Source organism: Phalacrocorax carbo, chromosome Z (assembly GCF_963921805.1).
Source record: "Phalacrocorax carbo chromosome Z, bPhaCar2.1, whole genome shotgun sequence".
Taxonomy (NCBI): domain Eukaryota; kingdom Metazoa; phylum Chordata; class Aves; order Suliformes; family Phalacrocoracidae; genus Phalacrocorax; species Phalacrocorax carbo.
Genome location: NC_087548.1, coordinates 14,126,699 through 14,150,496, shown reverse-complemented (window position 1 = coordinate 14,150,496; position 23,798 = coordinate 14,126,699). Strand labels below are relative to the sequence as shown.

General features: G+C 39.7%; 1 long non-coding RNA gene across 1 annotated transcript; it reads right to left on the bottom strand.

Annotated features, from left to right (window-relative positions):
• Positions 1-506: 506 nt before the first annotated feature.
• Positions 507-16,894, bottom strand: LOC135310452 (uncharacterized). The gene is made up of 3 exons (XR_010370516.1): positions 16,522-16,894; positions 15,568-15,742; positions 507-736 (listed from the first exon to the last, which is right to left on the bottom strand). It is a non-coding gene; the product is annotated as an uncharacterized LOC135310452 (long non-coding RNA).
• Positions 16,895-23,798: the final 6,904 nt, after the last annotated feature.

Here is a 23,798-nt window from a genome sequence, read left to right as displayed (position 1 = left end):
AGTACTCCAAATGTGGCTTCACTAGGGCAAAGTAGAGGGGGAGGCTAACCTCCCTCGACCTGCTGGCCACACTCCTTTTCATGCAGCCAAGGATACCCTTGGCCTTCTTGCCCACAAGGGCACGGTGCTGGCTCAGGGTCACCTTGCTGTCCACCAGCACTCCCAGGGCCTTGTCAACAGAGACGCTTTCCAGTAGTTCAGCCCCGAGCCGTTGCTGGTGCATGGGGTTGTTCCTCCCCAGGTGCAGGACCTTACACTTGCTTTTGCTAAATTTCATGAGGTTGCCCTGGGCCCAGCTCTCCAGCCTGTCCAGGTCTCATTGGATGGTAGCACAGCCTTCTGGTGTATCAGCCACTCCTCCCAGTTCTGGATCTTCAGCAAACCTGCTGAGGCTTCACTCTATCCCTTTGTCCAGGTCATTGATGAATATGTTGAACAGGACTGGACCCAGCACAGACCCCTGGGGAACACCACTAGTGACAGGCCTCCATCCAGACTCTGCCCTGCTGATCACGACCCTCTGAGCTCTGCCGTTCAGCCAGTTCTCTGTCCACCTCACTGCCACTCATCTAACCCACAATTCCTAAGCATACCTATAAGGATGATATGGGAGACAGTGTCGAAAGACTTGTTGAAATCCAGGTAAACAGCATCCACTGCTCTCCCTTCATCAACCCAGCCACTCACGCCATCATAGAAGGCTATCAGTTTGGTCAAGCATGATCTTGCAAATGTCCTGCAAATGAAAACCTTTTCAAACCCTTCCAAAAAGCTGCTGTAACTCCTGGAAAAGGAACAGAATCAGACAAACTTCACAAGGAATATGCTCATTTCCTGTCCTTTGCTGAGAATTTTCCCTTGGTGAAACCTAACAAGCTGAAGAAACCCTTTGTAATAGATCTCCACAAAGAGTTCAAGTTTACATTGAGATTCAACACCATTTCAAAGAATGGGAGGTGTGATACACTTATAGTACACACGTATGCATACGCTTATGCATACATGTACACAGGTACAACATACATATATTAAGCCTTTCGAGTATTCATCGTATTAAAACAGTGTAGTTCAAAATTTAAGAAGATAAGACATTCAGTCAGGATTCTTCTCTTAATGCTTTGCCCTGCTTGTTTCTGAACATAATTTTTCACAGTCTATTTTCTACAGTTTTCCGCAAGTGTTTTTAAGAAGATGTCTTATGTGAAAGTGAGACCTTAAAATTGCCAGATAACCATATTCAGACTGCCTAAGGAAACTGTGAAGCCCGGTGCATGAGAATTAGGATGGAAACTGATTATAGAGAAACTAGAAAAACATCCAGGAGTTTGGGAGTGCAGGCATTTTTTCCAAGCACCATAGAAGCACTTAACCATGTTTTAGATGGAACATATTACTGAAGTTCAGTTGTTCCTTGATTTAGTTTTAGAAAAATACTCAAGAATATTTGAGGCCTCTCCAGGACACACTAATTTTTGGTTTTGCAGTTGCAGCTGTCCACTGAGATTAAGGAACTTGGATCACTTCCAGCCTTCATTTACATGTTTTGAAATAAAAAAATTCTGTTTGCTGTGTCATGTGGTGATGCCTTTAATGAAATGCATGAATTTGTACCCTAATGGTTGACACTGAGATGAGGATAGAAATAATAGAGAAGATAAGCATTGTTAAGCTTCCTTCCTGTTTCTTACTTTACTAAACTAAGTAACAGTAAACTTTTAATATGAAAGTGCATATATGACTTTCATTTCAATAATCCTTAATGATCCTAAACACTGCTTCAGCTAAGCAGATTCCTGCAGCCTCAAGAACCACAGAAAACTGAGATGCACACTGGCAGCAGGCAAGGCCATAATCTTGTATCGTTCATAACAGCACATAAATGAGACATAGCTATTTGAAGCACTCAGGAGAAATAGTTCAGCATACAACTTTTAATATATTCAAAAGGAAAAGAATACACCAAGGGCATTGGGCTTGCTGACTTTGCCAATGTGAATAAGCTTTGCTCATGGGAATAACCCTGTTGTCCTCACTAGGAGGGAAGTACCCTGCAGTGGCTGAAGAATGCAAGAAATGTTCCAGAAATCATTTCATTGTTAGCAGAGTTTGAGGTGTATTTGAAAGCCTGTATTATAAAAAGCAAATAAATGTCCCAATTAAAACTTCACCAGGCTTAAATCTTTGTCAGATCTATTATCAAAAAATGACTCATTAGAGGTCAGCTCTGGAAAGCACCAGTCTCTTACTACTGTTCCCAAACATCTCTGCAACAAAACAGGGGATGAATGAAACCTTTTACTGCCTACCAGCAGGTACCATGAACTACGAAATTCTAGGCACTGCTAATGACATCACCAGGGAGCATGACATGGGTCAAAAGCTTGGCAGGAGGTGCTGGCAACCATTTAATCAACAGCAATCAAAACTGGAAAATCAACATGCTTGCTACCATCAAATTTAAAAGAGAACTTATTGTGCCTGAAACACAACAGCAGGTTTAATAGAAAAGTAGACATGTTTATGGTTTCAGATTTACAACAAGACTTATAAACACCTTATTACTCAGAATCCAGTCTGCTGCCCTAGAAACTAAGAATGTTACTTTGTTGAGAAGAAGGATCTGTTGACACAAATGTCTTGCCTAATTTTGCCATTGTGGTTAACCAAAATACATATACTACTGAGAAGGTAAATAAAAGCAAACAAGATGCCTCCTATACCACAATACAGTAAGGTTCAAATTGACCAAGCTTAATGCTATAGCATAAATATGCTTAATGTTTATGGAATTTTTCTAGAAGCTGTTTGCCCTGTTCAGCTTAACGTCTTATATGAGACCTACTGAATGGGAATGTGTTTTCGGTATTACACATACTTAAAGACCTCATCAAAAATATTCAGAGGAGCTGCCATGAATACCACAGCTAACCACACTGCAAACAAAATGGGTCATGGTCTACTCTTACATTAACATGAATAAATCAATCTTGTCCCATCTAGTATATATACACAGAAAAATTAACTGAGAATTAAAATGATAACACTAATAGAAATGATGTTGTTTAAATATAAGTCAACTACACTGACTGTGCTGAAATAACAGAGTAGTTCTTAGATCAGCAGGAAAACTGAGAAACTGGGAAATCTAGCTCTGGTGTCTGAGCTGGTCTGGTGTTCAGCGCTGCAGGGTCTTACACAGCTGCTGGGCTCCTTCTTCAGTGAGTAATCAAAAGCATGCCCAGCATCCTTCTGGTGCTAACAGAGAACCTCCAGCTCACAAAGAGGCTCATAATGTCCAGTCTTGGATTGCTTTGCTGCCACAGAATAGACTCCTCATTTCTGTCTTCCTCCTACATGGAGGAGAAGGAAGACAAAAAGAGGGAAAGGGAAACTAATGAGAAGAAAATAAGGCCATAATATATAAATTTCAATATATAGCCTTGAATTGGATGAGGCTGGTTTGCAAGCTAAGAAATTTTGAAAGGCAATTCCCTTTCATCTGACTTCTTTTTTTTTTTTTTCGCTAAATTCATTCTTTAATTATATTTTTAAAATCAAACTTGAAGTCATTAAAAATGTTGTAGAAGACCGGCCTCCAGTGACTTTTAAAAACATCTGTTATTAAGTCTTGCTCCAGAAATGTCCATGTAAGTAGAGATTGAACATTAAATTAAGTTTGTTTTCTCATTAGAAATTCTTCCTTAAAGTCTAAGTTGACCCCCTGATGCACATCTGTGAGCAAGACTGGAGCCTCTCATCAGAAGTGTTACAATTAGTATGAAAACACAAAACAGTCAGCAGCTGTTCAAGGGGGAGGCTGGGGTAAGAAAAATGTCAAAGTATTAAGGTCACGATTGCTCAGTAAGGCTATAGTTTACACTGTGTCACAAATCAGCATGGGAAGGGCAAATTTTGCTCAGAGATCACGGATTCGTTCAGAGATCCCTACAGTGCAGCTGTAATTTGTGACAATGTGTGACAAAACCACTCAATGGAATAATGCTGACGTCTACAGAAAAAGGCTCAGGCTGATTTCTGCAGATTCTACCTCCTTTTTCTGGCTTTTTTTTCTTTCTTGGTGGTGGTGGTAGAGGAGAGGCAACATTTCCAGTCACTCTGTATTTAACGATATTTTGCAAAAGCTTGTAAAGCAATATTTTTTACATTATAGCCTGAGAGAATCAGGGCTTAGGAGTTGGTTAGTCACATGGTTCATTTGTGGAAGATTAGCACTGCCCTGAGATGTCATTCTCCCATGACTCTATTGTAAACACTCTTTGTCCATACCGTTACAAAATAAACCAGATACAGTTCTACTAAGAGTGCTCACGTGCCTGGGTATTGTATGTGAGCTAAACAGCAGTAACTTCTGGAAAGACTCCAAGCATGAAGGAAGTGGTTGGCTGACCATACTTGAGTATCCTGATTTCCAGTTGTACCCTTCCACACTGAAAAGCTTTCCATTTGGATCACAGAGTTTCTTTGCCACTTGTTGCAAAAAAAGAGGTAAGCTAGAAGGAGGGAGATAGAGGCAGTACTTATGGTTCCCTGTGGGGGTTTCCAAAGCACTGGTATCAGCCATGCTTTTGAACTGTATCCAGAATTATACAGACTTTCCAACCTTCCAAAATGCTGCTGCCAAAACACCTTCATCATCCTCTCGTCTACAGACCTCACTGGCAGGTGAGGTCCTCTCTAACTTCACTGAGTTTTTCAGCTGGCCAATGTCATTGTAAGGTCACTCTCAATAGTTTTTGAAAAGTCATGGTGATCTGCGGAGGTTCTTCAGAAATGGAAGAAAGAAAATGTCATTCCTGTCTTCAAAAGGGGAAGAAGGAGGAACTGGAGAGTGACAGGTTAGTCAGCCTCAACTCAGTCCTTGGAAGGTGAAGGAGCAAGAGCTTAACCCCTTTTGTTTGAAGGTCTGAATCCTGTGTCAATTAAGGTATGAAAAGATAGACCAGGTAAATTAATAGCAGGTAACTTCACTAATACAGTCTTCAGCTCAGGAATTCCTTAGCTAGCTTCTGAAAGCTGAGAGTAGGCTGGAGGGAAGATCAGTCTCTGCAGGCCACTCTACACTCTCATCATAAGCATTCACTGCTGCTTTCTGTCCCAGACATGATAGCATGGTAATTCTTAAACAATTCATCCCTATTTACAAGCTTCCAGGCCAAAACCAAGCCATTTCTCAAACATAACAGAAAATTGGTCATTTAGCTAAAGCTGTGAGTTACTGTTTCTTGAAAAATAACATAGAAAAAACATGAATAGGTAAAGATAAGAGGATAAAAATGTAATAACTGTAGCTAAAACTAAATTGGCAGCACATCAGAGAGAGAAGAGAGGCATTTCTATACTGAGATTGCAAAACAAAAGAGTTAAAACATTTTCTTTCAAATTTTGGCAACAGAATTTAGCTTTGAGAGTTAACATAACTCTTCCAAAATACTCTTCCAAAATATGGGGGGGTGAAGGGTGTGGGTGGGAAAAGAGTTTCCTCTAGTGTTCATATGGGTCAATAATCACCGTCCTTTTAAAAATGTTTCCTCAGAGACCTTGATTTTCCCTAAATCCAGCAGGTACAGTCTCTGTACCTATATGTTTAAGTAGTGTTCCAGGCTGGAAGTAGTTCTGGGATTTTATAGTAAGAATTCTCCCTTGTGTAGGAAGTGGAGATGTGGATTGTAGGTGATTTTATGTTGGCATAAAACTAAATTTGCTGTGGGGCTGAGGTGTTTGTGTAGGTGTTCAGGTGGTATGATTTCGGTTAATAAGACCCATGATTTGGGGTTAGTACGGTTGGTTTAATCTCTTTATTAGCAACTTCCTGGAACTTACCTATGATGTTAATTGGAAATGCAGTTAGGCAATTCTGACACTAAATTAAAAATTTTGTTTAAAGGACATAATTTACTATATACTTATAAGGAAACACTTACGGTTTTTAAGAACTATGAAAAACACACAAAAAGATTGCATCTCTGATGTATTATTTAAAGTGTTAACTAGAGATTAAATTATTAACCTCTGGGAAGTGTAATTTAAAACAGCTTTAGGATTGATTCACCAGAGGAGAATTTTTCCCTTCTAAGCCCCTTTCCAGGCTAAAATATCTGGAAAACTAACCCCACGAGCACACTCCAGCCTGGTTTATAAGAACACATGCTTGATTCAAACTCCACTGAAAACAGCCTGTTTTTCAGTAAAATCAGCAGATCTTGGCAGGGGTCCCTGGTCTACCTGCTGCAGATACTGAAATAAACATTGCACCTTTAACCTAGGAACTGGCTGATTTTTGAGACACTTAGGAAAAACTATTTATCTTTGTTGGGCTAACATTTTTCCATGTAGATGCATTCTGTCATCTGCCAAAGACCTCTGTAGTGTTGAATACCTTCTCCCAGGGCAGATATCCAGGGTTGGCATGCTTTTAGCTGCAGCACTCTGGGATATTTTTGTTCCTGACTGATGACCCACATGTAAGATGCACCTGACTAGTAGATCACATGATCTATTCATAAAACGTGAGTGATATCTGCACAAAAGCAGACAAGTAGATCAACTGCACATTTTGTATTTGGTATGTGAGTCTTCATTAATCAAGTTCACAGTTATTTTGCGTTGTACAGAGCAGTTGCACCACAAACAGTGACTGGCCATTGGTGTTAGGGTGCTCTATTGGTTTTGAGGATGGCACTAAAGCAATTTGCTCATTTTTTTTCTCCTTTCAATTAATTTTTTTTTGCTTGTGAAAATGCTTACACAATGTCTAAGGAACATGTCTTTATCAAGGTATTGCAGATAAACATGACTTAATACACTAAATTTAGAGACAAGGTAAGCTCTCTTGCCTCATAACAACTTCTACACCAGCTCATTCACTGAACAGCTCTACAGACTGATAGGATCTTTTACACAGCTCTATTCCTCCAGAAAAAAGTTTAATATGCAGTCCAACCTAGCTGCCTTTGATCATCCTGTTCATAGTGATCATTGTGAAAAAAAAGTTAGGTCATGGATTATTTTTAAACTTTGAGCTTGGAAATCCTCAACCTAAAGAAATTTTTACTTCCAAGAGGTTACTTAATATTGTGCATGGTCTCCACAAAGGGCCATTAATAATATAATTATCCTTTTAAAATTATTGTACTATGGACATTTCTAATACACAAAATGATACAGAACACATGTTCCAGTGAAAGACACTTTTAGGATACTGATCAGGCTACGTCTTACTTACAGAGGGAACAGAATGAGCATCAAGGAGAAAGATTAAATATTCGTAGAGGTAATACACTGCAAAGGCAAGACTGGCTGGGACAACAAGCATATTCCATAAGAAGAGGGAATGCACGTGCACAATCTGAAACTCTAAATACTAGCTGGACAGGAGGGTACCAGCCAGCCAAATGCTGGAAGGAGAGACATTTCTTAGAAAAAAAAAATATAGATCAACTATAGATTTTCTTCCATGTCTATTTTGAATACCACAGGTGATGCTGGAATTTGCATTTTGTCTTGATTTGGCTTGAGATAAGTATAATTTAAAGTAGCTGAAGAACAAAAAGGGTGGAGTAAATCTATAAACCAACACTCTGGGACGTGTTAATGAGTGTCCTAATTCCCCTGCACATCCTGGGGGTAACACTGCATTTCCCATTTGGGCTTCGATAGGTAAGATGAAAAGCTAGTAAGACAGGGCAGGGGCGGTGATGGGAGCAGAAGTGTCTGCTAGCGATTGCTGATGACACTCAAGTCATGTTAAGGGGCCCAGGCAGTCTCCCAGTTGCCAGCCTAAATTCTTTTTTCTCTGCTGTAAAAATGGAAAATCAAAATTAGTATTATTTCATCAATAGAACAATCAGATTTTTTTCATAACAAGAGGGACTCTAAGCAGCCACAGACTGAACATGACTCAGATTAACCAAGGTGCCACCCCTTAAAATAAACCTGTACCTAGTCTGAAGAACTTCCTTTTCAGCCTGAGTCAGAGCAAATAAGTTTCAAGCTATGACAGCATTATTGTTTCATAGCCATGAAGCTCATTAACTCATTTACCAGCCTCCATTTTCTACTTATTAACATTCACAAAACTTATTAATCATCTTTTTCATAACATCAATTTTTTTCATAAAACTGGTCCTAGCTGTGAAGTGTTATCTATAAAGTTACCAAGGAGGAGGTGCTTGCACCGTTAACTACTTCATGTCTGTGCTCTGACATGTGCTCTGCAGGAACTTCCAGCTTGTTTCCTGGTATAATTAGAACAGGGTTGATATAGATTACTGGGAAAACAATTCCTTGACTTTAGGACTGTTGGCCTTTTTGTTTTGAAATCACTTGAGTATTTCTAGATTAAACACTTGCAAGAAAAGCTGTTTGTTTTCCTTTGTTATTTTAAAAGGGAGAGAAGAAAAGTTATTTCAAGACGTCATGTTGAAGACTGGTTCAATTTTCATATGACTTTTTATTGATTTAAGACCTATGCTTCTAGCATAGGGAGATAAGAGCACCATGAATCAAATCAAATACATTAATCAAGACAAAAAGGGTGAGTTCAGTGCAAGAAGCCTCCCAGGAAGGCTAAATGAGCACTTGTATTCAATACTACTCTCCTGCATTACCGGTAGATGTCTCTGTGTCAGCTTCTCCCTCTACCTTGACTGATAAAGAATCTGCATTTGAACACTATGATGTAAAAGGATGCCTAATATTTTTCATTGCACCTACCAATCCATGTCTATATCCAAGTGATTTTGAGAGAAATTAAAATAATCTTGTTTGTCTAGAGTACTTTAAAATGTAAAACAAGATACTTTTTAAATAGTGAAACTATCAGAGATTAAATCAACATTAATTAGGGCATCTTCATCTTGAATCTCTATGTGCCATTTATTAACTAATCTAGTACATGAAATGCTAATTCAGCAGAAGAACATCACAACAATACCATTGATATAAGGAAAAACTGAGTTGACACAAAAGAATAAATACCCTACAATAAGAGTGTCTATGAATGTCACGTTGACTCAATGCATTTTTATGTCCAAAGGAAAAAAGAAAGGCAGAAGTATCACCAGAATGCAAATATCTTTCTCTCTAAATGTTAATTATCCTTAACAAAATTGCCTGGGAGAAAAAAGGCTACTGACCAATAACAGGAATTATCTGGGACATGCAGTTCACACATATGCATGACAGTCTGTCAAATACACATAAATGAGAATTTTTTTCTACTACTGATAAAGTTACACTTATTAGCACCTGACAGAGTACACTGATCCTGCATCCAGAGATTGCGCCTATACTGGAGTGCTATCCATTGCCCACCTTTTCTCTCAGTCCACAATCTAATTAATAAGCTATAGAACAGTAGTACAGAACAGAGTGAGGTTAGGAAGCAAAATGTATATGAACTGCACATCCTCAAGATCTCTAAGTATACCAGATACCTCCTTTTATCTTCAGTTAGGATGCCTGTGCCCTATTAAACTTCCTGCAGTTGCAGTCAATCCACAATTACCTTGTGACTGGTGTCAGTGCTATTAAATAACTGGGATATCAACACAGTCCTGGTTGTGCTTTGTAAAGGTGTGAATGACAGTCACCCATCACTGTCAGAGATACAGGTATGTCATAGGAAGCCTGGAAACTGAAGGGAAGATGACCTTGTCTGAGCTGCTTCATATCTGTCATTCCTCACATGACAGAGACTGACAGTATTGCAGACCACCTCAGAGGAAAAGAGGAAAGAGCAAAGAGCCCTCTGTCAGCAGGGCAGCAGGAGGCAGGGAGTCTAGGATTACAGGGATGATGGATACAAGCAAAAGAGAAGCAAGCAGAGAAGAGAAAATAAGTAGAAAAAGGGTGTCGTACAGGATGATGTGTATTGCTCTCTTTCCTCATTCTATGGGATTAGAAAGATGTCTGAGGGTGAATGTGAGTTCAGCTTTTCTCTGAAGTAGAATACCTGCCAGCCTGTGGGAGTTGAAGGCCACCGATCTCAGGATATTGCCTGATGCTGAAGAGCTTCAACAGAAAGGATGTTCAAATTGCCCATGATTGAAAAGTTTGCATCAGCTGAGCTCATTTGCCAGAATATGGAAGGTAAAAGCAGAGCTTCATACATGCAGGTATATACATACAGAGGTGAATTTTGGGCCCAATATCTTGATAAAAAAGGTAAGGGATAAAAGCAAAGAGGACAGAAAGAAAAAAGTCATGACAGTAAACCAGCTGTGGCTTGGAAAAGAATACAGATCTAGTGAATGCTCTGTCTGGTAGTGAGCTGAGGATAACATCCTATGTGCTGTGACCATGGTGATCTTTTGCGAACATCACTGGGGACACGACCCACACTTTCAAAGTCTAATACCATTGTGGAAAAGGAGTCCAGTCTAGCACAGCCCAAAGTCTGAATGGACACACTGATTGTTGCTCTAAGTGATAGCTACAAGTACCTCTAGGACACCTCCAAACAGGCAGTTAATCTAAACTACAACAACAAGAGCTTTACGTCTCAGTTAATTTCAGAATAGTTATGCAACTGACTGAAAAACAGATTTTCAAGGAATTCCAGGAAGAATTCCCTCAGTTCTCCATGGCAGGCTGCAAACCACTAGTACAGACCACTACAGAAATAATCCAGGGAATTTCTCCATCGAGGCTTTGTTTTTGAAGACAGTACATGAACATTTAAAAAATTGGCTTCAAATCATGAAAGAATTAGGTGTAGAAATTAAAGCTTCCTGGCATAACACTTTAATGGAATACACTCATCGTTTATGGAACAACTGACCCACATGTACTGGATATGAGAAAACACAGCATTTTCTCACAAATTAACTCTTCTCTGTTTGAACTAGGGCTCTTTCCTGAGTTGCTCTACCAAATTGCCACAATTTTTTTTTCCAGGTACTTGTTACGAAAATCAACTTGTCTCAGTCCACGTCTAAACATCTCAGAAAACAGAACAGCAGCTCAAAGTTGCAGGCTATTTTATAATCTCTTGAAAGACAGCTAGTATAAGAGGATTTAAATTTAAACACCTGAAGAAGGTGTTCATACAGTTTCACTTAAGGTAGCCCTCAAAGAACAGTTACATGAGAAACCTCCTTCCTTCCACTGATTATCAAAACAGGAGTCTGGACTCTTAACTGGCATGGCTCTATTAGATGTTAGTGTACTGTCACTTATGTGAGGTTAATATCCCCCACTACACGGTTTGTGCCTAACAGCAAGTTCAGGTTTCCTGGGTAAACAAACTGTACACAAAAGAAAAGACGAAAAAAATAGGCACTTAAGTTGAAGAGGGTCAAATAGCAGAAAGAGTTGTTTATAAACATGCCGTATTAAAGAATTGTTAAAAATAGGCTACACAGACATGGTTAAACATACTAGATTTCAGCGTGTAATAACTAAGGAATTCAACAAGGTACAGAGAACAATGAAGCTCAGCCTCTGAGAAAAAAGATTTAGCGTGGTACAGGAAAGAGGCAAGTTGCCAGTTACTGGACACTATACATTGTTCCATGTTAGCAGATTTTTCTCCCCCTGAAAAGAGCCTCTTAAATTTCATTTCATATTAGTTCTGTCTGGTTCAGCTAAGTAAGAATCAATCCAAACTCTTTGTTCAAATGAAAATCAAACCTATGAGTTCAAGTACATTCATTAAAGAAATACGTTCTTGCCTTTCTTTTCAAATATCAGAAGTCAGCTCCATCACTATCTTTTAGAGCCTTGTACCAGTGTGATCCTCCTGCCTCCTGCTTAACACAACCTTTTCAAAGACTTACTTCCCAAATATACTCAATTCCCTCCAAGCCTCATCATCTCATTACTTCCCCTTTCTTCCTTTTAGTCTTCCTGAGTTGCAGCCTTGTCTTCTGACTACTTCTAAACTCACACTTCACATGCTTATTAACTTGTCCCAGTACAATACTTCCACATCACTCCAGTTTGCAAAACTATAAGTAAGCACTTGTGTAATCCCACTGAAGCTGATTTCCATCCTACAGCTATTTTTATAAGAATGGCCTCTTTGAGTCCTTCCCAGTAACAAATGGCTTCAGGACAGAAAAAGTATCCTGCTGAAGAAAAGCTGTGATGTGAACAGGGGTTAATTCACGACATTTCCATCCAAAGCAGAAAGAGTTTGGGCCGCTATGGTAAAGCGAACACTTCTAAAGGGAAAACAGTAATTCAGCCTTGAAAAGAAGCTCTCACAAATATAGCAAAAATGGGGAGAAACACTTAAATATATATCTGTCTGAAGGCTGTGGCAAGCACTTTTAATTTTTTTATTTGGAACAGAACAATTGAAGAGAAGCATCTGCATTATGCTTATCTGGCTAATTAACTTATAGTGAACAATAACGGTGACTTAGCACTGTTCTCTTGGATGCCAATCATTATGTTACGTGTAAGTGAAGTGTACAGAGCAGGACAGCAATGAAACTACAGATGTAAGAAACTTAGAATTTGTTCATGCAGCCAACCAGTTTGTAATCCATGGCAGCCAAACAAACACAAAGATCTAAAGGAAGTAAGCAGTCCTGAAGGGTAAAGGCATTAATGTTTCATTTCATTCATTTAAATATTCTTAGGTCTCCTAATTATCTAGATGCCTAGAATACTCTGTACGGACAATGCATTTAGAAAGTATTTCATGGCACTTCTTTCTACTCTCACTAAAAACTTCAGAGAGAAAAAGTAATCAGAAGTACCCTAAGGAATCTCCTGTAAGAAAAAGAAATCCAACTTATCCTTGTCCTTTCAAGAGCTCCCTCATTGACACTGCTTGACAATAAAACACCAAAAAAAGAAATCATGGTTTGTTTCTCTTTTATCACAGTCATCCTTTGATGAACAAAACATCATACTGCTCCTGTCACTACTTAAAAGTGTAAGGTAGTCAAGGGATTTTCCTTCTCACAGCACTGTGTAGTTCATTTTCTCAATAGAAGATAGATATTTGTAATATGTTCTCTCTTTGTCTTCTTTCTGCATCTTGTTCAAATTTCCCCCCCTTTCTCTCTCTCTCCCCCCCACCAATATTACTACCACGTGTACACCCTTCTCACACAAGGGTTGGGTTTTTTTTTTTTGGCCTTCCATGCTAAGTACAAAAATGTAAAACCTGCAGTTCTGGGTATGCTACCAAAGGAAACAGTTTTACTTAAAATCTTGTTTTTGCCAAAATATTTTCAAAGTATCTGGAGAGGATTCAAACCACAGTGGCTCTCAGTTGTATTTCCTTTTACTATTTCCCCAGGTACTCCCAGCACAGCACTAAGTAATTGGAGAGTCTTTCAGGAAAAAAAAAAAAAAGGCCGTATGAGACAGTTTGTAGGTTTAAGAATTATCCTTCTGGGGCCTGTGGGGATGAATACAGGGCACACAGTTGCCAAACTTGAAATCCTTACTTGTGTTAGTTGTTCCTGAAGACGGGAATCAAATATGACAGTTTGTACTAAATACACTGATTATGTTCAGCCTTTGTAACGCTGTTTCAAATCTGCTTAACTTCTGAAAATTAGGAATCAGAGATTGAAATTATCTGTGATTTTTCTTGATTTTGGTATCTGATCCTACCTCTATTTCAGATCAGCCTTTTCCTATAATGTAGATATGAATTATGTGTTTCGATATACATTACTCATAGAGCATTAACAGGTTGGTGGGAAAAAAGTTTCTAATGCAGCTAGGTTTGCTGAATTAATAATATAATTATATGCTATAACTGCTATCATTCCATTTTACGTGCCATCTAACTAAATCTTGTTACATCCCAGACTTCAGCTTATATTAAAAACACAGCTGCAGGGCTTCTTGTATAAGCCAAACACATATTCCTTGTGTACTGGGGGTCTTTCCACAGGCCACCTGTAGTCTATTAGTTTAAAAATTTACTTAATTCTTCTCAAGCTATTTGTGGTCTTGCTGACATCTCCAGAAGACTTATTCCACATCTCCCTTCAGGAGTGTTAAGATCTTGAGAACACAGGCACTTCGCTTTGGCACTAAGGATTCTGTCTGCTTCACTTGACAGTTGCTGAATTCTCTCCCACTAAAACTGGAAAAAATGTTTTAAAGCTGAAGTAGGAAAAGTCTTTTTGTCCTGTGCCTTTGTTATCCTCATAGAAAACCTGACATGAATGAATTCTCATTATGTTTTCATTTCTTTGTAGGATCATAGTTTCTGGGGGAAGAGGGTTATCAGCCATTGTCTGGTGAAGAGCACATACTAGATTGGCTGAGAGAGCAGCAGAATAAACATAATTCAAATATCACAGCCCACAAGATACAGAGTTTATGGTTAGCCCCAGAAGGATGTCTGTTGTATGCAGTGCATGCAGCTAGGGTTTTGTTGGATAGACCTTTCAGTGAGTCAGCTGTTCCCTTACATCTCTGAGGAGCCAGTGTTAGCAGGTGGACGCTGTCTAATGGGTTTGTAAAGAGGAGATGACAGTTCCCTGGAGTACACATTGATGACGTTCAGTATATGGGCCCTACTGCAGTAATGTCTTACAGCCCTTAATATGCCTTCTTAAAGATTATTCGTTTGAAAATTTGCAAACATAAACAACATATATATAGCTGGAACAATGTTCAAAACACAGAACCTTTCACCTCAAGCTGCGATTCTCTCATCACCCAGTGTTATAACAAAAACCCCTTTCCAAAAAGTGTTAGGAAGAATTACATACTCTGCAGTTTGAGTTGATAGTCAGTGTATCTACCCTTGGTGGGGTGGAAGCTGATATGATTCTGTTCCATTGCTGTGCTGGTTTTGGCTAGAATACTGTTAATTTTCTTCATAGTAGCCAGTATGGGGCAGCGTTTTGGATTTGTGCTGGAAACAGTGTGCATATTACAGGGATGTTTTAGCTGTTGCTAAGCAGGGCTTACACAGAGTCAAGGCCTTTTCTGCCTCCCACCCCACCCCACCAGCAAGCGGCTGGGGGTGCACAAGGAGCTGGGAGGGGACACAGCAGGGACAGCTGACCCCAACTGACCCAAGGGATATTCCACACCATATGACGTCATGCTCATCATATAAAGGCTGGAGGAAGAAGGAAGGAGACAACATTCAGAGTGATGGTGTTTGTCTTCCCAAGTAACTGTTACATGTGATGGAGCCCTGCTCTCCTGGAGTTGGCTCTAAAAATCTGCCTGCCCATGGGAAGGAGTGAATGAATTCCTTGTTTTGCTTTGCTTGCGTGCACAGCTTTTGCTTTATCTGTTAAACAGTTTTTATCTGAATCCATGAGTTTTCTCACCATTACTCTTCTGATTCTTTCCCTCATCCCACTGTGGGGGAGTGAACAAGTGGCTGTGTGGCACTGAGTTTCCAGCAGGGGTTAAACCATGACAATTGCCCTGAGTGGGAATAACCAGAGAGTGCATCACAGAGGAAATTATTATCAGCTGCAGATATTGTATTGCCATGCACTACTGATCTAATATGTCACAATACCTTATTGCTTCACCCAGGTCTGTAAAGTCATATTTGGTTGCATCACTGAGAACAGTCCATACTCTGAAAATGCATTTTGTACTTACATATTCAATAGGAACTACAAATCTGTCATAACTCTTCAGTCTCAAATCCTTGTTCCTGGGATCATATGACAGAATATTTCACTTCAAATCATCTTTTCTTGTCACTAGGCTCACAGCATAGGTGAAGTAGCCCCTCTTGGAGAAGATGTGACATGTAGCAAAATGTCATAGGGACCTGCAAGTAGGATTGTTAAATCACAGGAACATTTTTCATTTGCTATTCCAGAGAGAATAAATTATCTATTCATTCTGATCTCCAAAATTAAGATTAAAAAATTTCTGCCTTTAACTACTTGAAGGAGTTACAGAGGCAATGGGGCTGAACCCTTGCATATAGTGGCAGATTGCAAAACAAAGCTGTCAGCCAGAAGCTAATGTTTGATAGGTTCAGACTGGACATTAGAAAAACTTCTTCACTAGGAGGGCATTACAGTACTGCAACAGCTTACTCAAAGAGGAGGTGGAATCTCTATCCTGGGAGGTTTTCAGCACTTCACCATACAAAACAATTGCCAGTTTCATCTTATATTAGCTAAAGTCCTGCTCCAGGTGAAACAGTGGACTGGATGACCTTCACAGTTTCTTCCAGCCAACACTTTTGTGATTTTACCATATATGACAGATGCAACAAATGCTAAAAACAACAGTAAGAAATGACAGCGGAATAGAAATCAAGTTGATCCAACTTTGCAGGAATGATTGTAGGATGAAAAAGTATCTATGAATAACTATGAATATCTATGTTCTTATTCTGCTTCAACACCAACAAACCTAAGCAACAGATGATGAGGGGTGTTCTGGAGCATCCCTAGCAAAAGGGCATTTAGAAACATCCTCCATCCAGTCTTCCCTCTAATGCCCTCCCAAGGTCTCCTGAATTTATTGCAGGGAAACCAATATAGGTAGTGAAAGAGAGGATTGCTTTACCAGAGCACAGTAAATCAGGCACATCACCTTGTTAGCTTTGATGTGGAGTCCACACGGGAAGATAAATGTTGATGGCAGCAGAAGTGGAAAAGCAACGGTCACTTTTCTATAGATGTGGCTGCTCTGCAGTCCTTTCTGAGACGTTTGGCAAATTCTTACAATGAATGGTATCTTATAGTTTGAACTGCAGTCTGTCTTTCTGTAGGAAAAGCAGATTCATAATGCAGGCTTCATAATCCCTATAGCAATTCAATTTCCTGTATTTTACCCACTCACTCAGCCACTTGTCTTTTTCCCAAGGATGAAAGAGTCTGTATTTCTTTAAAAGTACTTATTTAAAAATATTCCAGCTGCTGCCTTCCTATTAGCTGCTAAGTTTAAGGAGAAAGATTTCACTCAATATCATCCTGCAGTCAAACTCCAAAATGAAATAAAAGTATTTATTTTTGAACATCATTGTTTATCTTGAAGGCACCCCAACTTATAATTGGTCCCAAGTTGTTTCTTAATTTCTTCATATTTGTTCTTACTCTGCTTTATTATCATGAGGACAGGAAATATGAGTCAGTAACCCTAAGATCATCCATTTCACTCACTTATGGGGGGTTGAAGCCCAAGGCAAACAAAAAGTGTCAAATATTTCAAATAAACTGAAAATACCTCTACCATTTACCACCCACAGCTGAGTTCACATTTGCAGCAGAATCATAGCTGGTCTAAAACATGTTTAAAGAATTAAGCATATTAGCCCCACAGAAAGGAATGTTTAGGCTCTCAACAGTTACTCCTAAAAAGGAATATATTATGAGGTGTTGTGGTGGGTTGACCCTGGCTGGACGCCAGGTGCCCACCAAAGTAATTCTATCAATTCCCTCCTCAGCTGGACAGGGGAGAGAAAATATAATGAAAGGCTCATGGGTTGAGAGAAGGACAGGGAGAGTTCATCACTAGTTACTGCCACAGGCAAGACAGACTTGACTTTGGGAAGTTAATTTAATTTATTACCAATCAGATCAGAGTAGGCTAATGAGAAATTAAGACACATCTTAAACACCTTCCCCTCATCCCTGTGTTCTTCCCAGGCTCAACTTTACTAACGCAAATTATCTACCTCCTCCAACCAGCAGTGCAGGGGGGATGGGGAATGGGGCTTGCAGTCAGTTCATCACATGACTGCCACTCCTTCCTTCCTCCTCGGGGGAGGAGTCCTCACACTATTCCCCTTCCCCTGCTCCAGCATGGGGTTTCTCCCATGGGAGACAGTCCTCCATCAACTTGTCCAACATGGGTCCTTCCCACAGGCCACAGTTCTTCACAAACTGCTCCAGCATGGGTCCCTCCCACAGGGAACAGTCCCTTAGGAACAGACTGCTCCAGCGTGGGTCCCCCGCGGGGTCACACGTCCTGCCAGCAAACCTGCCCCAGTGGGGGCTCCTCTCTCCACAGGGCTGCAGGTCCTGCCAGGAGCCTGCTCCAGCATGGGCTTCCCACAGGGTCACAGCCTCCTTTGGGCATCCACCTGCTCCGGTGTGGGGTCCCCCATGGGCTACAGGTGGATATCTGCTCCACCACTAACCTCTGTGAGCTGCAGGGGGACAGCCTGCCTCACCATGGTCTTCACCACAGGCTGCAGGGGAATCTCTGCTCTGGCACCTGGAGCATCTCCTCCTCCTCCTCCTTCTTCAGTGACCACAGTGTCTGCAGAGGTATTCCTCTCACATATTCTCACTCCTGTCTCCAGCTGCAGTTGCACAGAAACTTTTCCCCCTTCTTATATATGCTACCACAGAGGCACCACCACCATTGCTGAAGGGCTCGGCCTTGGCCGTCGGCAGATCCATCTTGGAGCTGGCTGGCACTGGCTCGATCGGACAAAGGGGAGGCTTCTAGCAGCTTCTAACAGAAGCCACCTCTGTAGCCCCGACCCCCTGGTACCAAAACCTTGCCATGAAAACCCAATACAGATGTTCTTTCAAATGGAGCATTTAATTTCTCTAGATAAATTTTATCTATTCTTTGATGTGTAAATAAGGTATTCACATTTGCCTTGGACTCCTGAAAACGTAACCAATCTCTATATCTTCTTGATTAAAAAGTTTCACTGTTTTCACTTCACTTTTCATTTTCCTGGTGTTATCTTCTTGTTTTCAGCTGAATTATATATAACTGCTGTTGCAGAAAGTCCATTCTTTCACTATTTCCTGTTAGAAAGCACTATTTTGTGGACTTCTGTAGTGCTCATCGGTGCTCTATAGGTCTGACTTTCAGACCTATATTTAACGTCAAAGGCTTACAGCATTTAGATAAGTTTATATGTGTTTCTCTACACCCACATCAGCACAGCTAATGGGCCCCAGTCATCCAGAATAGCACACTTACCTGCAAAAGGCAACTGAAGGAATATTCCACCACCACAAGCCAAAAATCTTAAACCAAAAGTTAGTGGTGACTGCTGGACCTCAGATTTATTCAGTTACCAGTTACCCTATGGTTGAAGTGGAATTAAGTGGAATAAGACAGTCAAGTCTAAAATTGCAGAGTATGGCAAAACCACTGTGCTTGATAACAGCATTCACAGAAGCCAGTACGCAGAAGAAGGGGACATCTGCACTAACAAACAGGAGCAGGTGTCTTAAAAGCCACCTTGCTTCTTGATTTAGGCACCATCTGCAACACTACACCAGATGCTTGTATGAGAATGGGGTAACAGCGTCAGAGCCATCCTTCACTTTTCCATTCGGTGAGGGATCCTTGTCACTCTAGTCTTTCAAGAGATGGCAGGAGATCCTGGTAGTGCCACACTTTTTGTAGTAGCCTAGTCATGTGAGCATTTGTGCAAGAATTGGGAGTCTTAGGCTCAGTGGTATACTATGTATCCTGGAAATGTCCATAAATAACTTATTGCTATTGACTGCATTCCCTGGAATTGTTAATGCATTTAGAAGAAAATTAATTTGCCTTTCAGCAAGTAGTGGCACCACAAATTCTGGTTCTCATGGGAAATTTGCAGTACATGCAGAGCACTGCTGAACCACCAGCTGCCATTCCTGAATGAGTGTTTTGACCTAAAGGTTTACTGTACAAAATGGTGGCAGAAACACCTTTATCAGTTGCCTGTTTTCAGTTAAGGTGGCTGGAGTTGCCATGGGTGAGTTGCATGAGTATGCCGGAGCTATGCTCTCTGCCTCGCCTTGTGAAAAGGTCACTCATAAAACCTGCACATGGGATAACCTACTTGGGGAAATTCAGGTGTGCACAAACTGCTGAGTGTCATTTAGGCGATACTAATCAAAAACATCTCAGGGTTTGTGAAGCAGCAATATTCTACATGACTAAGTAACTTCACTGGTGGTAAATAAGTGCCTGTGGTCCTTCTGTTGAATTAGGGAACTAGGAGTTGTAGATAGTTCATTCAGTTTATATACTTCAGATACATGCTAGACTCCTAAATGCTTTTTCAGACCTACCTTTTAGATGTCTGAAAGCAATCCCCACTCCATCAGTTTGATGGAATTTTTGTTCCTTTGCAACTTTTAAAAATGCTTTCTCACCTCTCAGGTCCAATATGAAGAAATATGAATTGTAGGATACCACGTAACTTTCCAAAACAGAGGTATACAAGCTTACCTGAGATAGCTGCTCAGTAATAGGGTAGAGGGAAACAGTTTGAGTTTGTATCTGTGCCTGTTCATGAGGGTCTCGTGCTCTGAGAAGAACATTCTGTACCATTAGGTGGTTTTCAGCTTTCTAATGATTTCTTCAGTTTTTCTTGTGGATATAAACAAAATTATCGAAATTTAACAAAGCTCTTTAAGTAAAATTGTCTCAGGGTCATTCTGCTGATTAAGTAGAGACACTGCACAGAGGCATTTACCCCCTCTTTACCTCTTAAGCCCTGAATTTCATGTGTTAGGGAATTCAGTCACTGCAGGGCACAAGTTCTTTGTGGGAGGTTTGTAGGGTATCCACGGCATCATTATATATGCTTTTTGCTATGGCATAGGCTGCCAGCAAACCTGGGAACGGAGCCAAGTCTCTTATTACACAGTTGACTACAGAAATTAGTACATTTGGGAAGGGAGAAGTATTATTAAACTGAATTATGTTATGCCTTCACTTTTCTGCTTCAGAGTAGCATGATATAGGAAGAACTAAGTCAGGTTTGGTGCCTTTACACTAAGGCAATGAGTGAAACATGAATATGGCACAGTCTGGGAGGTGATTTCTATCAAATTTCAAAGAAATTAATTAATCTTAAAGTAGTCTTAGTTTCTTTTTAGTCTATGTGTCAAAAAAACCCTGTTAGTCTGATTGCCTCTTGATCTTTGACACAGTTTTATACATTTATGCTTAGTTTGGCTCAGAATCACGTATAAGGCTTATGCAAAAAGATAGCTTCTCTAAATATTACCCCTTCAAATGCAACCTGATATAAAGGTCAAGCTAAGTTCTTTCTTGTGACTCATCAAGAATAATAATGTTCTGCAAGCCAAATTCTGGCCTTAAATTCATGGCCTCATTTATATTCACCTGTGCAAATAACTAAATGCAGAATTTGATCTCCAAACAGATCCCTTATAAAACTACATTGTCTTCCACAGGGTTCTGTAAGGTCCAGATTCCCTCAACCTATGACTTGCTAAATAATTTATCTTATGTTTTCACTAAAAGGGAAAAAAAATATATACTTTTGTTTCTAAAGCATCCAGAGAATTCCCTCTCATGCAATTTTTTCTAAGTCTATCCACACTTTAGCCACAGACAAGAATTGGGCATTTGTTGTAATACAAATTGGAACTGCTGCATTGCCCAACTTTCTGAGTGTTTCGATATGATATTTCAATTCAGATCCATTTCTAAATATCTGGAAGATGAAAAATCTCTACTGGAGTAGTCCTAAATAACAATTTGTTTCTTTTTAACTTTTCCCTTCAAAACTTAGAAATAAATATGTTAAAGTTTCTTGTTTTACTGGTTAAAAACTTGCAATTTATGTAAGTACTTTTAAAAACAATAACCATTGAAGGAAAACTCATAAAATGAAGAACATTTTAAACAATTAGAAAAATTATTAAACTAGCTGTCAGCACAAAAAAATGAGTACCACTAGCAATTCTACTGGGAATGTGAAGTAAACTGAGGCAGGCTAGGTTGACAGGTGTGAAAATAAAGCAAATTATTTAGAACAAGAAGTATGTTTGAACAATGAGAATGGGATTTATGATGAGTAACCAACGCAGAGAGAAAAATTAAGAAAAGCATTCAGTCATAAACCTGGAGGAAAGGTGACCCACCTATAAACTTTTCTAACAAACTTCTCCATCAGCAAGACCCCTTTAATAAAGCTTTTTACACTTCCCTCAAAGTCCTTCCTTTTATATTTGTATATAATTTGTATATTTGTACCAAATATTTCATACAAATGAAATGAAATTAAAAATTTCATACAAATGAAGATTTTAGCATATTTTGTGAACACTATCAAACCTGATTGCCTGATGTTTTGGGGGGTTTCTTCCAATCAGATTGCCACCGACCATTTGCTCCCAATCTCATGAGCTTCCTCCTCAGTTTTGTTGTCTGCATTGCTTTAAAAAAAGTAGTTGTTGCAATGGCTGAGACCCCACAATTCAAGATCTAGGACTTGATCTATTAAGTTGTTGCTGAAATTAGAACCAAAAGCTTGAACTGACATTATAAGTGACCTAGGTACCAGCTGTCAGCTTGAGGACAGTACAAATGAGGGGTTCGCAAAGCAGCCAAAGTCACAGGTCATGAGCCATATCATATATGAACCTAAGAGTCAACACGACAGTTTGATGCAGTAAAACAGTCCTGCAGAAAGTGTGGCAAACACATGGGCTGCTGCATCCAGGCCTGCACTCTGAACAAAGTTTCCTAGCAAGTCAGAAAGTAAAATAAAGTCAGGCATTCAGACTTGTTAGGAAGAGTATTGTGAAGTTTTTGCACAGTTGTGGGTTAAATGTCTACAAGAACAAGTGGAATCATCATCAAGGACAATTCTTTGATGTGTTGTTTCCTTCCCAAACATCACTTTAATCTTGCTTTTTTCAGCTTGAGTCAGTTTGTTGTCATCTGAAAGGTTATTTCCTGACCTGTGCTGATGCATTAAACATAATGACAGCTGCATGAGCAAAGAACAAGATAAATATTTGGGTGTTATCGTTCTGTAGCTGGTACCTTAGACTATGGTGTTTCTCTCTCCCCTCCTTCCAGAAGCCTCATGTAGTTTTTGAAAAAGAAGAAAAAAAACCCCAAGGTTAACACTGATCTTTGCAAGATGACAGTGCCTATGTATTCCTGCTACATGGCAAAGGTGCTGGTGGTAGAGTTAGTGTGCTTTTTTTGCTGTGACAAGGCTACAGGGAAGTTCAGTAGTTTGATTAGAGGTATTTCATGTGTACTTATGGACTGGAGGAAGTTTTTAAATAGCGTCACTCCTCTGTCCTAGTTTAAACTCTGTTTATGAGCCTTTTGTGAGGTCAACTAATGTCACCTGTTGTTTGATCTTGATGGTTATCTTTTTCTTGCTGGAATCAGGACAGTAGCTGGAGAATACTCTGCCTACCTTTAAGCTGGAAAATGAAACTCTAGACTATAAACTCACCAATTCAGTTGTCATTGCCATTCTCTAGCTTAGCCTAAATATTAAGGAAGTGGTTGCAGCTGCTATTATCCCATTTTGAGAAAAAAAAAAACAAACATTAGTTTCCACCCACTGGAATGACTTCAGTTTCCAGGTATTTTTCTGCAACAATTTTTCAAGAAAAATTAAAGTTACTATTCGGCATCCTGAAACTACAGCTCTGAGACTGAAGCATTATTAAATGCTTCCAAAATTTTAAGCAAATTTAATATCCATCAAGGCTGCTTATACTCTGCTTTGCTTATACTTCATGGCCAGCTGCTTCTTTGCAAGCTATATGTTCAAAACAAAGATACAGCGTATTAGCTGTATCTTTTTGAACATGCAGGTGACTCATAAGCTGTTCTGTTTGTTTACCAAGACAATATAATCACGTGGTTATGTCTCTCAGAGTAAATCCTCCTGTAGGCTGTGAACAGAAATCAACAATATTCACTACAAATATGTAGACTTTAGATTGCCATAGCAGATCTCGAAGCTCAAGATCAGTGCTTCTGTGTGAATGAGAAGCCAAGCAAAGGAGCCAGGAGACGTGCATGGATGAGCAAAGACCTTCAGAAAAACTTAAATGGAAGAAGGAGGTTTACAGTACGAGGAAAAGTGGACTGGCCGCTTGGGATGAATCTAGGGGTGTTGT